The sequence below is a fragment of the Rhinatrema bivittatum genome, chromosome 6 (genome assembly GCF_901001135.1).
Source record: "Rhinatrema bivittatum chromosome 6, aRhiBiv1.1, whole genome shotgun sequence".
Taxonomy (NCBI): Eukaryota; Metazoa; Chordata; class Amphibia; order Gymnophiona; family Rhinatrematidae; genus Rhinatrema; species Rhinatrema bivittatum.
In genome coordinates, this window is record NC_042620.1 from 212999119 (window position 1) to 213012326 (window position 13208).

At 43.7% G+C, this 13208-nt stretch overlaps 1 protein-coding gene across 2 annotated transcripts in view; it reads right to left on the bottom strand.

Moving 5' to 3' along the window:
- Positions 1-12018, bottom strand: part of LOC115093980 (cysteinyl leukotriene receptor 1-like) — a 50277-nt gene extending 38259 nt beyond the window's left edge. The window contains exons 1-2 of one of the 2 annotated variants that reach the window (XM_029606527.1): positions 11854-12018; positions 10107-10190 (exon numbers count right to left, since the gene is read on the bottom strand). The gene's annotated coding sequence lies outside the window, so the exon portion shown is untranslated. The remainder of the gene's footprint in view (positions 1-10106; positions 10191-11853) is intronic. The other variant, XM_029606528.1, reaches the window with a different exon arrangement.
- Between the last annotated feature and the right edge of the window lie 1190 nt (positions 12019-13208).

Consider the following 13208-nt stretch of genomic DNA (forward strand, 5'->3'; position numbering starts at 1 on the left):
GACTGCACCTTAAATACTGTGTACAATTCTGGTCGCTGCATCTCAAAAGAGATAGTTGTGATGGAGAAGGTACAGAGAAGGGTGACCAAAATGATAAAGGGGATGGAACAGCTCCCCTATGAGGAAAAACTAAAGAGGTTAGGGTTGGTCAGCTTGGAGAGGAGATGGCTGAAGGGGGATATGATAGAGGTGTTTAAAATTATGAGAGGTCTAGAACGGGTAGATGTGAATCAGTTATTTACTCTTTCCTATAATAGACTAGGGGGCACTCCATGAAGTTAGCATGTGGCACATTTAAAACTAATCAGAGTTCTTTTTCACTCAACACAAAATTAAGCTCTGGAATTTGTTGCCAGAGGATGTGGTTAGTGCAGTTAGTGTAGCTGGGTTTAAAAAAGGATTGGATAAGTTCTTGGAGGAGAAGTCCATTACCTGCTATTAATTAAGTTGACTTAGAGAATAGCCACTGCTATTATTAGCAACAGTAGCATGGGATAGACTTAGTTTTTGGGTAGTGGCCAGATTCTTATGGCCTGGATTGGCCTCTGTTGGAAACAGGATGCTGGGCTTGATGGACCCTTGGTTTGACCCAGTATGGAATATTCTTATGACAAGAAATGGATGTGAGAAAACATCTGTTTTTTCGATTGGGAAGCATTCCACCATGCTTTATACAGATTACGGATGTGCATTTGTCTTAAACGAAATAGACAATGGCAACAAAATTGTCTATTTTGTCTTGTTTTGGGAGCACCACAAAACAAGACAACATTTTGTAAAAATTAGTATTTCGTGTAAGTGCACACTAACGGGACTTAGTGTGCTCTAACTGGATGTTAGTACAGACTAACCAAAAATATTACCAATAAGTTAAAGTGTCAATTGGGGGAGCAATTTGATAGCTAGAGGTATGGTTCTGCATTCTCACTGGCTGTGTCCTTAGTTACTTGTTTGTATTGCCAAAGTAGTAAGGTGGTGTTTGTGGGGGGACGGCCAGTGCCTAACAAGTGATATAATATCATTAAGTGTTGCGGTCTCCACCGCTTCCCCCCTATCCGCTCTGTACTGCACTTACCTGCAGTGGTGGAAACGCCGCTCCCGCGGCTCTGCCGGCCTCCTAGGGCGTCCGCCATTACCGGCCCATCTTCCTGCCACCACGCGCGCGCGTGAGGACGCGCACTATGGACGCACAGCCGCCGGAAGTCTGGCCCCGCCCGGGCTAACGACGCCACGCCCCAAGCCTGATTTAACCGGCGTTCGGTTACCGTCTCATTGCCTTGCAACGAGGTTCGCAAGCGGTGAGCAGGAACGGAGTCTGTAGCGTGCTTCAGCTCTCAGCACGCTACAGACTCCGTTCCTGCTCACCGCTTGCTTCAGCTCACAGCACGCTACAGACTCCGTTCCTGCTCACAGTCTGTTCCAGTTCTCAGCACACTACAGCCTCTGGTTCTGCCCATGGTCTGCTCCAGCACACGTCCGACCCAACTAGCCCGCAGACTACAGCATTCCTATTGGACTACCTTATCATATTCTCTGCCCAGGCCTTCTTCTAATATAGAGACTCAGACTGTTCTCCTAAGTCCCAAGGTTCCAGGACCCTACGGGCTCCTCCTGGGGGGTTCCTGGTTCCCGGGTGAATACCTCGGCCTGTGGCTCCGCCTCCCGACCTGCCCTACCATTGGGGTAGTTCGGCCCAAGGGTTCACTCCCGGACTGCAGCTTCCCAAACTGCAACATTAAGTTCTAGTCAGCAAAAGCATGTAATGCAAATGCGTATTTTGAATTTGCCAGTTTCTTTCTATTTTAGGAAAGTGGCTCTGGCATTTTGGGATATGCATACTTTGAATTCTCCTGGTGTGAGTCTGTGTATTTGGGTGGAGGGGGTGACTGGTGAGAAGAGAAATGACTAGGTTGCATGTATGGGGTGACAGATGGGAGAGAGAGACTGGTTAGAGGCAGCCTGATGTGTGTGGAGTGACTGGGGTGACTGTTTAGGGTGACAGGTGGGAGAGTGTTTGGTTGAGGTGGTAACTGGTGAGAGAGGCAGCCTGGTATGTGGGTGGGGTTCAATGGTGAGAGGGGGGCTGTATGGGATGACAGGTGGGAGAGACTGGTTGGGTAGTAACTGAGAGAAAGGCAGCCTGATATATGTGGGGGGTGAGAGACCTGTTATGATGGTGATTGGTGAGAAGGGGGCAGCTTGTTTTGTGTGTCTGGGTGACTGGTGAGAGGGAGGCAGCCTGGTATGTGTGGGGGTAACTGGGGTAACTGTATGGGGTGACAGGTCACCCACGACACACACCAGGCTGCCTCTCACTCACCAGTCACCACCCCATTCAGTCTCTATCCCAGCTGTCACCCCTCCCCCCCCCCCCATACACCCAAACACATCAGGGGAATTCAAAGTATGCCTGCCCCAAAATGTCAGGGCCCCTTTCCTAAAATACAAAGGGACTGGCGAATTCAAATTATGCATTTGCATTATATGTTTTTGCTGACTAGAACATGATGCTGCTATTTATTACATCATTTGTTTGTTTACACTTTTTACCAGGCACAGGTCATCTCCTACAATCTTGGTAGGAGAAACAAGTAACTAAGGAGCCAGCCAATGGGAGTTAATGCTCACTAACTCTGAAATTAGGAAAACTTGAAATAAACACCCCAAACCATTTTAAAAATGAAATGAAACTGATAACACGAAGCAAAAATGACATGAAGAAAATAATCATTGCACATCCCTAATCCAGATATTGTTTTTTGATAATTATGTATTGTCAATTAAAGATGAGGTTCATGATTTGGGGGTAATAATTGATTTGAAGTTATGTTTAAGACTGCAAATTGTTGCGTCCGGTCTCAGAAGGCTTCGCCCCATATGCCTCATCTTGTTCTCGGCTCCTCCCGCTTACCTTGGGGAAAATGGCTACCGCCGCATCTGCAAGTCGCCTTCTCTAGCGTCCCTGGAATGGCTATGACGTTGCCTCCCACCATGTTTCTCCCAAGGGCCTACTAGGGTGTGCGCAAGTGCGCTACCCACGTCTTTATTCCAGCCCTGGCGCGAACCTCGGGGGCGTCCCCCTCAAGTGACATCATACCATCCGGGTATATAGCCTGTACTTGTTTGCTAGCTCATTGAGTTAGCATGGATTGGTCTCGGCCGGTCTAAGCTACTCTTCTGCTTCCGTGCTGCTGCTGGAAGCTCTCTCTCTCTGCCCTTCGGAGTATTGACTAATCTGGGTACCCTCTCCTCGGGGGCCCTCTGCTTTATTTCAGGTGCCTTACTGGGATCAGGTACTCACTCCTCGAGGGCCTGCTCTCCCAGTCTCTGTGCCAGTACCATCTACTTCAGCTTGGTGGAATCGCCAACCTACAGCTACCATCTAGTGAGTAATCTAACACTCAGTCTGTCTTATCTACAGCATTGCCTTGCTTGGGAAATCTACACCAGAATCCCCTATACCAACGTGGTGAGACTTGTTCCCTCTGCCGAGGGTCCTGGGACTGCTACCTCTGGATCACCTCACTACTGCCACCTCTGGTGGTACACATCAAGCTGTATAATAAAAGAGCTAAAATCTGTGTGTGCATCCTGACTTTAGCCCAGTACTCTGGCTTCCCACTGGGCCCTTCCCCGTGGGCATGGTCATCTGCCACAGTACCCAAGAATCCACCCAAACACTGCTAAACCATAACAGATTGCTAACTCCATGGATTCGGCTCAGCTCACCGCATTGCAGGCCATTTCAGGTCTGGCCCAGCGAATCTCCGAACAGCAGAATTTGCAGGAGAATTTGACTGCATTCAACCAGCTGCACGCACAGATGAACTTACCCACCACCACAGGTAAAGAAGTTACACCACCAGAAGTGACTGTCATGACAATTGTACCTCTATCTGCTCCAACACGGTTCTCGGGGGAAGTTTGGAAATGTAGAAATTCTATTGACCAGTGTTGCATGCACTTTTCCCTGCAACCTAGCCATTTTTCTACAGCTTATACCAAGACCACCTACATCTTGTCTTATCTGAAAGGAAGAGCTTTGGCTTGGGCCTCTTCATTGTGGGAGCGCGATGATCTTATCCTGCATGATCTAGCCGGATTCCTTGAACTGTTCAGATCCGTTTTTGATGACCCTGCCCGGCATACCACTTCAGGATCTTCTTTGGTTCACCTGAAGCAAGGTATTAAACTTTTAGCTGACTTCGCTATAGAATTCAAGACACTGGCATCTGAATTAATTTGGGACCCTAAATGCCTGAGGACCCTCTTCTTTGAAGGACTGAACTCTCGTTTGAAAGATGAGCTGGCAGCTCGTGAGATGCCTGAGACCTTGGCTGAACTGTAAAGTTGGCAACAAGGATTGATCGCTGACTTCGTGATAAGGTTCAAGAGACCAAGACTCACAGAAGACCCTTCCAGGGTGAAGCTCAAGTTAAGTCCACACCCAGGCCTGTTCCCTCGGGTCCAGTTGCTGGCGAGGAAGAACCACTATAGTTAGGCCACTGTCACCTGATGTCAAAAGAGAAAAGAACGCGGAAGAAGTTGGGCCTTTGCATGTATTGTGGACAAGCTGGCCATGCTGTTCAAACATGCTCTATGTCCAAGAAACTGGCAGACCTAAGTCCTGCAGGAAGACTCTTCTTAGATCTTACTGCACCATCTCCTCCACTCTCTCTCCCTGTATCCTTGATCTGCAGACCCCTAGAGTATCAGACTCTTCCCCTGGTGGACTCGGGGGCTGGAGGTAATTTCATTTTACAATGATTAGTGGAGCACTTGCGGATTCCCACTACCACCATGATGTCTCTACTACTCCTATCTTCAATTCATGGACAGCCCTTACCGGGCGAAGTAACCCAGCTCACCGAACCTGTATGTTATGGACCGGTGCTCTCCATTATGAACTATCTCCTTTTTTGTTTTAGAGAAGGCCATGCACCCTATAGTACTGGGGCTACCATGGCTGCAGCAGCATATGCCTCAATTCAATTGGGCCACTCTGGAACTTCCACATTGGGGTCCAGATTGCCATGGTAAATGTCTGATGGAGGTCGCTCCTATACCCTGCATGCCAAATACCCCATTGATGCCTGGGTTGCCGCCTCAATATGCATCTTTTCAAGATGTATTTTCCAAAGAAGCTGCAGACGTACTACTGCCACACAGACCCTATGACTGTACCATCAGTTTGAAGCCTAACACTGAACCACCTAAATGATGGGTCTACCCTCTCTCCGTGGTAGAAAATAAAGCCATGTCTGAATATATACAGGAGAACCTTCAAAAAGGCTTCATAAAATCCTCCAAGTCTCCTGCTGGCGCAGGCTTCTTCTTTGTGGGAAGAAGGATGGAAATTTGCGTCCATCTATAGATTAGAGGTCTCAACGAGATCACTGTGAAAGACTGCTATCCCTTACCACTCATCTCAGAGCTATTTGATAGACTACAGGGAGCCAAGATATTCTCCAAGCTTGATCTCAAGGGAGCCTACAACTTAGTTCGCATCCGCTCTAGCGATGAATAGAAGACAGCCTTCAGTACCCGGGATGGTCACTTTGAATATCTTGTGATGCCCTTTGGCCTGTGCAACGCCCCGGCTGTCTTCCAAAACTTAACAACATTCTGTGGGACCTTCTCTACAAATGTATTGTTGTACACTTAGATGACATCTTGATATTTTCCCAAGACATGACCACTCATCTGGAGGATGTCAAAAGAGTGCTGCAAAGGCTCCGCTAGAATCATCTATACGCCAAGTTGTCTAAGTGCGAGTTTCACAAGGAATCAGTGCCTTTCTTAGGGTACACTGTTTCCAACCAAGGTTTCCAGATGGACCCACAGAAACTGGAGAGCATTAAGAAATGGACATAACCCACAGGTGTAAAGGCTCTCAGACAATTTCTGGGTTTCACCAACTATTACAGAACATTCATAAAGAACTACTCCTCACTAACTGTTCCGCTTACAGCTATGACGAAGAAAGGTGCCAACATTGCCAATTGGTCTATGGAGGCAGTAACAGCATTCCAGAAACTGAAAGACACCAACCCAAGCCAGCCGTGCCTCCGACATCCGGATCCAACTAAGCCCTTCATCGTTGAGGTCAATGCCTCAGATGTTGGCATAGGGGCCGTGCTAAGCCAGGCCGGTGATTCCAAGGTCTTACACCCATGCTCATTTTTCTCCATCGCTTCTCTCCAGCAGAGAAGAACTACGGAATAGGAGATAAAGAGCTCCTGGTAATAAAGATGGCATTTGAGGAGTGGCACCCTTGGCTCGAAGGAGCACAACATCAGATCACAGTCTTTACAGACCATAAAATCTGGAGTACCTCTGCCATGCACAGCACCTAAACCATAGGCAAGCGAGATGGTCCCTTTGACTTTGTGCTGAAATACCACCCTGGATAGGGCATCTGCTCTGATCTTATCTCACTCATTCCTCTCTGAGGACGTTCCAGATGAACTGCAACATCATCGACCTGAAAAGTTATCTTGTCAGCTACTCACCCAGTACCTGTGGATAAAACCATTGTACCTAAGAAAAATGCTACTAGCATGGGCTCATGACTCCAAACTGGATGGACACCCTGATCAATGCAGAACTCTGGCTAAACTGCAGAAGTATTACTGGTGGCCCACCATGAAGGAAGACACATTCTCCTATGTTGCTTCCTGCGCAAATTATGCCAGACAAAAACCACCACCCGGTCATCCTTGGGGGGGAGGGGGCCTACTCCAACCCTTGCCAGTACCAGTTGAGCTATGGACACACATTGCTACAGACTTTGTGGTAGACTTACCACTCTCAGGAGGAAACAACATGATCTGGGTAACTGTAGATCGGTTCTCAAAGATGGCTCACTTCTGGCTCTCCCTGGCTTACCCACAGCCATGGAGCTTGCTAAGCTCTTCATCACGCACATTTTTTGCCTACACAGCATGCCTAAGCACAAAGTCTCTGATCGAGGAGCCCAATTCACAGCTAAGTTCTGGAAGGCATTGTGCAAGAAGTTTGATATCTCTCTCGATTTCACTTCAGCATACCATCCACAGTCTAACGGGCAAACGGAGAGAATGAATAGGACACTCAAGCAGTTCATTCGTGTCTGTGGGCACTCGTCAAAAGGGCTGAACTGTTGCCCTGGGCTGAATTTGCCATCAACTCTCATCCAATTGGATCAGCATCATTTGAAGTGGTCTATGGACAACTACCATTACCACCACTACCACTTCCACTGTCAGTGTCGTACCCAGCAGCTCAATCTACTGCCAAAGATATTCAACAATTATGGAGTCAGAGCAAAGAGAGGTTACGATGCTCATCACTGCTAGGCTCCAGATTTCCAGCCTGGTAACAAAGTATGGCTATCCACAAAGCACTTAAGACTCAAGCTACCTTCAGCTCATTTTGCTCCATGCTTCGTTGGACCCTTTCCCATTCTCTGACGATTAGGCAATCTCACATACAGTCTGAAGCTTCTACCAGCATTGAAGATTCATAATGTGTTCCACGTCTCACTATTGAAGCCACTCATCCTTAGTGAGTTCTCAACCAAGACACCTGAACCTACACCTATTGATGCAGAAGACAACATCAAATACAAGGTAGATGCTATCCTTGATGTAAGAGAGGCAGAGTATGGGAATACCTCCTGTCATGGGAGGGTTATGGATTTGAAGAAAACTCTTGGGAACCTTTGGCAAATATCATGGATAAAGAGATGCTTCAACAACTCCGTAGAATGCATCCTCAGAAACCAAGACCAGGTAGGAAGCCTGGAGAGCGCCCTTTGAAGGGGGGTACTGTTGCATCCGGTCTCAGACGGCTTTGCCCCGTATGCCTCACCTTTTTCTCAGCTCCTCCTGCTCACCTTGGGAAAATGGCTACCGCCGCGTCTACAAGCCACCCTCTCCGGCATCCCCGGAATGGCTATGGCGTTGCCTCCTGCCATGTTCCTCCCAAAGGCCTACTAAGGTGCGTGTGCTACCCGCATCTTTATTCCAGCATTGGCGTGAACCTCTGAGGCGTCCACCTCAAGTGACATCACGCCATCCGGGTATATAGCCGGTACTTGTTTGCTAGCTCATTGAGTTAGCAAGGATTGTTCTCGGCTGGTCTAAGCTACTCCGCCGTTTCGGTACTGCCGCTGGAAGCCCTTTCTCTGCCCTTCGGGCGTATTGACTAACCTGGGTCCCTGCTCCTCGGGGGCCCTCTGCTTTATTTCAGGTGCCTTACTGGGATCAGGTACTCGCTCCTCGAGGGCCTGCTCTCCCAGCCTCTGTGCCAGTACCATCTACTTCAGCCTGGTGGAATCGCCAATCTACAGCTACCATCTAGTGAGTAATCTAACTCTGTCTCATTTACAGCATTGCCTTGCCTGGGAAACCTACACCGGAATCACCTATACCAACGTGGTGAGATGGGTTCCCTCTGCCGAGGGTCCTGGGATTGTTACCTCTGGATCACCTCACTACTGCCACCTCTTGTGGTACAAATCAAGCTGTATAATAAAAAAGCTAAAATCTGTGTTTGTGCGTCCTGAGTCTAGCCCAGAACTGTGGCTCCCCACAGGGCCCCTCCCTGTGGGTGTGGTCATCTGCCACAGTACCCAAGAATCCACCCAAACACCGCTAAACCATAACACAAATTAACAGAGTAACTAGAATAGCTTTTTGTAAACTTTAGCATGTTGCCCACAAATGAATTTAAACTTGTTGTTCATGCTCTTGTGCTCAGCCATATAGATTATTGCTATGTGGTTTATTTTGGTTTGCCTAGTTATTTGCTTAAAGTCTTGCAGCTTGTACAAAATGCAGCTATGAGAAGAATTTTGGGGTTACAATGGAGAGTAAGTCCTTAATCACATTTTAAGGGATATCTACTGGTTAGGGATGTGCAGCACTTTTTTGGTTTCATTTTTAATGCACACTACCTCAAATTAATGTACGCTAAAAGCAAAATGAAGAAAAAAACAAAAGTGGGAAAATATAAAAAAAAAAAGACATAAAATTTGTTTGCGCACTTCTAGTTGCCTATTGCTTAGTGGATACAGTTTAAATTATTTATTTTGATAAAGACTATTCATAGTGAACCTTATTGTTTAGCAGACAGACTAAATTGGTACATTTCATTCTTAGCTACTGCTGCCAGTTTCATCAATTAATAATTTACATATTCAAGTTACTAAATCGTGGGCATTTTCAATAGCTGCTCTATTACTGTGGAATACTTTGCCTGTAATTTATGACAGAAGTAGGATTATTTAAAATTTTGTAAATAAGTTAAAACACTGTGCAGGTGTTTGCAGGTGGAAGGTACTAATGATGAGTGGCAGATAAGACATGGGCATGTGTATTGTTTTTATGATATATTGATTTTTTTTTTACACTTTTATTAGTTATGTACATATTTTATATTGTGTATGTAAAAGTTGTAATATATGCTGAACATATCAGATTCTCAGAATATAAAATGTATAATCAACCAACAATGAAATAAATATATCTTATTTATTTAGGGTGTTATATACTGTCATTCCAAATCAGATCACAACGGTTTACAAAATCTGTATTCATATTCATTGTCAATTATCACATAATGTGTGTCTGTGTACAATTAAGAGTCAGCAAACATGTAAGCGATACCATTTTATTGTACCTTAGTAAATCTGTAACTAGCTTTTGAGAATACCAGGTGTAAATAATGCAGCAGCATATAGGTCGTAGGTTGTCTGTATATGCCATTACAGATCAGCAAAGGGAAGGTGTAGAGGTTGGCAAAGTTGTTGAGTTACATCTCCCCCCACCTTCCTTTACTGAGCTATAATGGAATATGCATACAGTTTAGGACCTAAATGACTGCACTTTTTAAACTCCGTGCAACCTCATTGTTTTATCACTGACCTGATGAAGATAGTACAGCTCTGGAAAGCTCATCACATATGTATTGAGATAGTCTAATAAAAATATATATCAATTACAGCTTGTTTGACCCTTCATTCTACATATCCTAGTGGACTAACAGGGCAACCACAATTCTTTATCACATTCTAAAATCTATACAGTCTTAGTAATAAAAGTTAGATCCTTATAAATAGTTACCTTCTGACTATTGAAATGCAATTCTTTTATTTTAATCCCACGGCATTGATACATCTACATTGAACATCTGCATACAGTTAAACACTGTAGAAACAAATGGAAACAGAAGAGGGCAGACATAGCACAGTGCAGTGAATACAAATGTGGTGCTCATAAGAATTTAACTGTGGTAGCACACTTTAGCAGTATTAGGGATATCAATTTTTCATTGAAATCTGATAAATATTATAAATATAATCAAGGGTAAAATATAAAGAAGATAACTGTAAACAGCTGCGTGTGCCTGTATACATGTGTATATATGAGCACATGGAAATCTACTTCATTATTTTATAATGTGCACATATATGACATACAGATTTTAAAATACACACAAATTTAACTTGCAACCTGCGCACGTAAAAAAAATAAAAAGCCTGACTTGATATTGCACTTATACAGTAAAGATCCAGTAGCTGGATAAGTTTCAAATAAAGCTACATAATCAGATAAGTAGCTCCATTTGAGACTTCTATGGCTATCTGACTTATCTAAATGAGTAGCATTTTAACTTAAGACTTATCCGGCTAAGTAGCGACAAAGTGTGTATACTGATTTTTCTACGCATGCAACTTTTGATAATTCACTTTAAAAAGGATAGTTTGACCATTGATTTCTATTTCTGGCTGTATCATTTTCTAATATGCAACATTGTTAATTTTATATTTCTTTTGATCTTTGAACAAAAGCTTCTGTAACTTATTTAGCATGTAATATGCTATATTTCCAAACTAAACGCACGTTACCTCTGCTCTGTTTAATAACACTAAAACCTTACAGATAATGCATATCATAAGATCTATAACAAAGCATTACTGGATGGCACCTCCTCCATCCCCAGTTGTGTTTCCCAATTCTAGGATAAATCTATTTCTTATTGGATCCACCAATACATGTGTACAGTATAAATAAACCCCTCCCTCAACAATCTTTTGTTGTTTTTTATTTAAATAGTTCAATTTTGACCAGTCTTTTAGTATGTATAAGCTACTATGTCTCATTTATTAACCTACTACTCTTTAAAATTATTTGTCTTAATTTGAAGAAAACTGAGAAGCTAAGAATATCATAGAAGGTAATATAGTTGTCAGAGTTCCATTTTCTATTGGTGGACACACACCCCTCCAGCGATTTCATGAAAATACTGGATGCAGGCTTCCAAACTGCCATTTTTTTCTACAAATCAGCCTAACTTTAAGGCAGTGTCTCTTCTATTTTGTGCCAAGTCAACGCATTCTCAGCAGAAAAGAGCCCTGGAAGGTTTGCTAAAAACAGGCATTAAAATCCCTAGGCTTTTTGTTTTTTTTTCAGTATAAATTGATGTATTTTGCTCACTGGATAACTGTTCTCTGTCCTTCAGAGGAGTTCTCCATTGTGTAAATACTTACTAATACCCAGATAACCTAAAGTAGATATTTTATCTGCAGTACTATCTGACAACTACAGAAAGCCTCTGCACATTTTTAAGTAAACTTTTGCAAAAGAACTTCCCAGCTATGCATGCTTGTCTTTCTGCTCCCTTATTTCACTGTCCAACAGGAACGAAAGTCCTGTAACAGCAGCTCAACTTCAACTTTCTAATAATGGAACAGAGAAGAGTTTAACACCCTCAGCTCCCTTTCAATCTCCTTTGGTAAATCATTGCCTGCAATCAGACTTAAAGTGTATGGCTTCCCTCTGAAAAATCAGCATTTTAAAGTTGGCTTACCTCAGAAGTTCCAGTGCTCTTGGAAATGTTAGCTTGCAATCTCCTTACTGTACTATGCTCACCCTCTGAAGCAAATGAAATGACGGGAGCCAATTTTTCTTTAACTGTATTTCTCTAGAAAACTGAGTAGGCAGAAAGAAGGCTTCCTGTGGTTTTTGTAGGACACTACAGGTTTATGCTTGCTCTGAAATCCTCTGAGATGGATCCGCCTTTAATAGTCAGAGGGAGCAGTCTATTGGTTACTATTCAGGGAAAATGAAAAGCCCATGCATTCACTTTCAGAAACGTATTTATTTGCATTGCACAGAGAGACGTATTTTGTGTTCTGACAATCAGACTGATTAAAACTGAACATAGAAAGCATGGAAATGATTAAAGGCATATGGGAAGCTTCGGCATACATTTAGATAGGATGAAATGTACTAAAGCCAGGTCTTTGGGTAAGTTAATAAATTAACAGTACAACTAAGGAATGCAAGAACCTCCTTCCTCTCCCCCATGCCCTAACTCCTTCCACTCCCAATATTTAATGATCATAGGGTGGCCTCAGAGCTTGGTCATTCCAAAGAACTTGATCTGACACATGGTTTAGTTTTGTGATACATAGTTTAGTTTTGTGAACTAGCTGTCTGAAAATTGCCTAGCCCATTTCTGGCTAAAAGAACATGCGGGGATCAGAAAAAGTAGAAACAGGCCTGCCAAACAGCTTCACAAATAAGAGGCACTAAATGGATTTAGTGCATGTACTCGAAACAAAAATCTAACTAAAATGAAAACAAAAAGACTTAATTCAAAAGGAAATGGGGGAAGACATTGAGTTTCATTTCACTTTTATTTTGTGTCATTTAAAAAAAAATGCTATTTATTTATTAGTTTTTAGTATGAGCTATTTGCAGGTAGCATTCACAGGAAGGGTAAATTTCAAAGGAACTTCTGTGGGTAAAAAACACTGCTTTGCCTGCAGAATAAGTAAGAATAAATAAAGCGCATACACTCTATAAGTGCATCAGCGAGAGGAATTCCAGGAGGCAGAGTGTGGATGGGATTTGTATTTATGCACATATTTTCTATGCTTGTGCTGAGAGAGCGAGAGAGACTCTCTATAAGGCTTGCATAGAAGTCTATATTGGGTATCATCAAGTTAGGGTGAGATAACATAGTACAAAATTTCATCTTTGTGACATTTTCCTCACCCCAAATGATGTCAAACCTTCACTGAGATGTACTGTGCTGTTCGTATGTCTCACTCTGCATGAAAAACTGGCCACTAAACCACCACCTCACCTCGAGCTATTAGATGCCCCTCCTATAGGCATATACATAGTTGCACACTGTGAAGGCCTTCCCAGAGTTTC